The sequence below is a fragment of the Lycium barbarum genome, chromosome 6 (assembly GCF_019175385.1).
Source record: "Lycium barbarum isolate Lr01 chromosome 6, ASM1917538v2, whole genome shotgun sequence".
NCBI lineage: Eukaryota > Viridiplantae > Streptophyta > Magnoliopsida > Solanales > Solanaceae > Lycium > Lycium barbarum.
The window spans coordinates 21,213,617-21,218,543 of NC_083342.1; the positions used below are offsets into that span (position 1 = coordinate 21,213,617).

The following is a 4,927-nucleotide window of genomic DNA, read 5'->3' on the forward strand; positions in this document are numbered from 1 at the left end:
TAAAACCTCGTATTACGAACGTATTTCTCTTATCTGATCAAGTCTTATTTATAACAATGGTTTGCTTTTATTATTATGAACCCGCGTATGTGCGAGTATAATCGTTTTTTTTTGTCTTGAAGTGGGCTAAAAGCCAAAATGCATATATATTTTAAAGAAAGCATTATTTTTAATGGGCTTAGCCAAAATCCATCAGTCTCTTTTCGCAAATCAAGTGATTCGTGGACCCAAAAATGTATTTGTTCTTTTATACTGATTTTAGCCCAGAAATTTTATGTCGAATTTGTGTACAAAATCTCATTCTTAACTTATTGCAAGAAAACTCGTAAAAATGCCATGTTGCTTGGTGATTTTAAAAAATGTTTTATGTTTCCATTTAACTTGTATTAAAGGAGTTGTTTTGTTATTACTTAAATCTGGAAATCTTTGTATTTAATATGGGGTTTTGCAAATCATTTGGGGATTTAAAGTCTACTAAACGGTATATGTACCGTTGCCCTAAGACGGCTAGTTCATAATCGAAAGGATTCCAATATAATATGATGTTCTTAGAAGTTATACAAATACAAAATAAGAATGAAATAATTATAAATAAAAGAGAGGGATAGGCTAGGGGGTACCAAATCTGTAGTTAACCATTTTCACCCATGGTTGGGCCTTCAACGTGTTCACATGCATATTTGCTTCCCTTTCACCCCCTCATCAGACTGTTTTGCTGAAAGAAAAGCCTGTTGGGCCATAGCCCAATAGGGAGGCTTGACCCGGCCCAAATGGTCATACAGTGGAGAGAGGAGGAAAGGGGAAACCAGGTAGAAGAATATTACTGTACTTATCTAAAGTATATACATATACATACATGACATACACATGTAAAACAAAAGCATTCATATATATATATATATACGCGACTATTGCTAAGAGAGTGGGCCTGGCAGCCCACCCGAGAATCCCATTTGTTCCCTTGTTTGGACTATTATAGACATGGGCTCCCCGCATCAATTCTGGATTGGGCCAGGCACAGACTCCTACTATTCCGTAATCAACTAAGTATTGAAGCTTAATCATGGGCTTTATATCCTCTCGATGTTGATATACTCCTATATGCAGCCAATACATTTATACATAACATAGTATACCAGCCGACATACCACATCTATATGTATACATCTTGCTAACACTATCTCTTTTACCAAAACCCATTTTTATATATATATATATATATATATACCCTTTAAACTTAGACTAACCCTTAAACTTGTTTTAGTCATCTTTCAATTTTTAGCAATATAATCAGACCTAAGCTAAGGCAAAATTTGCACTTTAATTCAGAAATTCAAAATTGGGGAGGGGCAACTAACCACAACCAGGCATCACATAGATTAACTCAGGCCACTAATAGACTCCAAACACATCTTTACAATAATACTTATCATAAACATAGAATGAGTGTGCAGGGTCATAGATGTTTGATCATGAGACTTAACATCTTTAGGCAATGTATACAAGAATTCAACAGTTATAAGATTTTAGCAAAGTTTGGACAGCTAAGGGTAGTCCACAAATGGTCACTTTTCCTTCAGCAACCCAATTAAACAGCATAGGGGTATGTGAAGAGAGCACAGAAACACATGGCATGGTTCCTTAACAGAGTAAATGCATTTTTTGCTTATTAGATTCATAGAAGGAACATATAACGTAAGGTTCAAAGAATCAACCATTTTAGGACTTAGTGTCCATTTTAGATTTGAACAGGTTTACTTCTATCACCTCTTATTCTTTTAAGACTCCATAAGCTAGGCACTAACTGAACCAGTTTTAAAAGAGAATAATGCTAGGCTTAGTTAAACAATCCTTTTTGCACAAGTCAGGTTCAGTTTTATCTCTTGCCCTTTGATTCAATGATAGGATTGTAGGGTTAGTATGTATTCTTGTGGCAGACACACACCCCATAGACTTATAGAGTATGCCATGGCACCTCTTATTTAGAGAAAGGTACTATGAACCAAGTTGGACTTGGTTCTTCCCAATCCTCTCTTTAAGATGCCTTTAAAAGGCTCCTTTATTGTCAAGTGGTTTATAACTTGCCCATGAACACTTATGACCCCACAAACATCATCATTGAATCAATTCCTAACCAAACACTTGACTAATCTGAACTCAGATGAGTATTTTCAATTATTTAGCCTAGAGTTCTGATCATAAAGCAACCTTAAATCCTTTACACTATAGATGGCCTTCATCAGGCCAAACATATAGTTGCTTCAAACTAACTTACACTCATCAGAGTAAGACAAGGTCAGGGATAACGGTTCAAGTCTCAAGAGAGGCAAAACACCTCTGTATTTTAAACCATGGCATTTCATATTCCACACTGAGCTATAATTCTAAACAATTGCACAAACAGCTTAATAGACAGATTCAAACCCAAGCTTCTCATCTTGTACCCCCTTTTTCCTATTTTATTCTTAAAGCTAATAGATTAAGTTTCATGAAGCAGTTAGAGCTATGTAAGAAGCTCCAGTTTCAAACTATTAAGAAGAATGCTAGCTGGCACATGTCTTGTCCTACTACAGCTAAGTGAGGGCATCTAAGGTCAAAGCATGCTCCAAACATACCCAATCTCAAGATCTAGATGACCTATTTTAAGACAAGACATTTATATGTTCAGGTAAAACCAACTTATACACCGGGGCCAAAGCATTTTCCTCTCCCCAAAATCTACTTAGTTTTATAAAAAAGAAGATATTAAACCAATTAGCTTCAACATTGTGTAGCTAATTTATATGCCTGTATTTTAAACTGAGAACAGTTAATACAATTAAGACCTTTTTATTTTCCCTTTTTACATCTTCTGATCCTGTAAGATTAAGTGATTAGTATCAATAGACATCATTAGCACAATGTCATGTCAATATCTTACCATAGTCGATCTTGGCCTTTAACTGCATTGCTTAAAGCCATTAAGGGACCTTGACGTCATAGAACCATAGTTTTAGACCACATGGAGTGTCACAAGACTTCTGCAGTTTGTCTCATTGATTAATCAAAATCATTTAGACATATTTTAGCAGTCAGAGATCAGATTTGAATCCTAAGGTTCCCCTTTTTAGTTTCGAACTAAATGAACTTCTTTAGGACTTCAATCATGGATAAATTTCAAAGACACAAGGTTGTGAGACAAGCCACACTAAAGCAGGTCCATCAAAAAGCAGTACTCAGGTTAACAATTCTTAAAGAAAGGATTTAGGTGTCATTAAGCAGTCAGACCAACACCCTATTTCAAACTAACAAATATCACAATTTGAACTTGTTAAACTATATACTTAAGATAGTGGAGTGATGCTATTATTTCACTTTTCCTAGTTAATAGGCTAGCATGACCATTTAACAGGTAGATAGCAAATATAGTCATTTTACCACTTCCAATTTTAAGCTTGTACTGAACCTTTTATTGTTCCAAGCTTCTTTTAATTAATGTGATCAACTATCAAGGCTCAGTTAAACCTAAACACAACAAATCCCTATTTAGATTAGACCACAAAGATCATTTAAGATTCAAAACAAAGTGCACAAGTACATCAGTGATCTAGATGGCTAAACAACAAACAAGGAATTATTAACAACAGCCTAGTCTGAGCAGAATCACAAAGCTAATGAGCTAATATTTAAGCTAACAATATGACAAGCAAACCACCATCTAAACATAATATCACACAACTAACATTTATATCCAAACTCAGTAAAAGAAATCAATAAAATGATAAGTAATTACCTTTTTGTTGCGCAGTCGAGACAAGAATGGATTTGGTGCCTTTGTGCTTCCAATCTCGAACTCAACCACCAAAAATAAAAATAAACAAGGAACTAAACTTTTGCAACTAGAGGCTCGACTTTAAAAGTCAAGTCCAAAATTTTAACTGAAACCCTGATCTTGAGTCCTAATGCTCAAAGTCTAGCTCTTTTTTCTCTTTTTTCTTTTTTGAAATTGAGGATTCTATTTATAGAACCTTAAAAGACCGAAACCCTAATCCCCAATCAATGTGGGACAAGTTCTTTTTTCTTAAAATTATGCTTGAGTTTGAAGTGAACGAATCATATTAACGTGAAATAGTGATGAAGGGCTAGATTTTAGCATGTGCATTCTAGATCCGGTCGGTTCTTGAAGAACCAATTCAAGGATTCGTCCAAGTCAGCTAATTAATGCGATTCGTACTTGTATCAATGTAAACTATGGAAAAGCAAGAGAGAGAGAGGAGTAGATTTTACCTTCTAAGGCAGCGTTTGGTGAGAATAGGTGGAGAGAGACGAGTTTGCCTTTAATGCTACTCGTTTTGGCCATGCTAAGACTGATACGCGACTGACATGCCTGAAATGTTGCCATTTCCGGCAATCGTGACGTGTGAGGGGAGAAGCGATAGGGTGCCGGCGCTAGGGTTTCGTCTGAAACCCTTGAGAAGGCAAATGACCCCTTTAAGGGTCTTGTTTGGCCAAGACTTATTTTCTTATACTTGCTTCAGTTGGGCCGGGTCGCGGTCCTTATTGGAATGGGCTGGTCGATCTTTTAAAAATTAAAGGGTTGCCCAAATGCTATATATATATATATATATTCGCATATATTTATGTATATATGCATATCGGAAAAAATACGCAATTTTACTAAATAGCCAAAAATAAAATCTTATTAGTTAAATCGTTTCAACTATAGCCATAATTTAATAAATTAATCAATTAGTTTAGAATATGGCTGATTGCATAGATAGACTCGATTTTGCGAATATAGCCTTAATTTGAAAAAGCCATAAAATTGGCTATTTCAATTAGAGCCTTAATTGACTAATCAATTGATTATTTCGATAGTAGCCATACCTAAACACATAATAAGTAATTTTAAAATATAACCACAATTAAACATCTGATTAATCATGAT

General features: G+C 35.1%; 1 long non-coding RNA gene across 1 annotated transcript; it reads right to left on the bottom strand.

Annotated features, from left to right (window-relative positions):
• Window positions 1–511: 511 nt before the first annotated feature.
• Window positions 512–4,466, bottom strand: LOC132643589 (uncharacterized). The gene is made up of 2 exons (XR_009583671.1): window positions 4,267–4,466; window positions 512–728 (listed from the first exon to the last, which is right to left on the bottom strand). It is a non-coding gene; the product is annotated as an uncharacterized LOC132643589 (long non-coding RNA).
• Window positions 4,467–4,927: the final 461 nt, after the last annotated feature.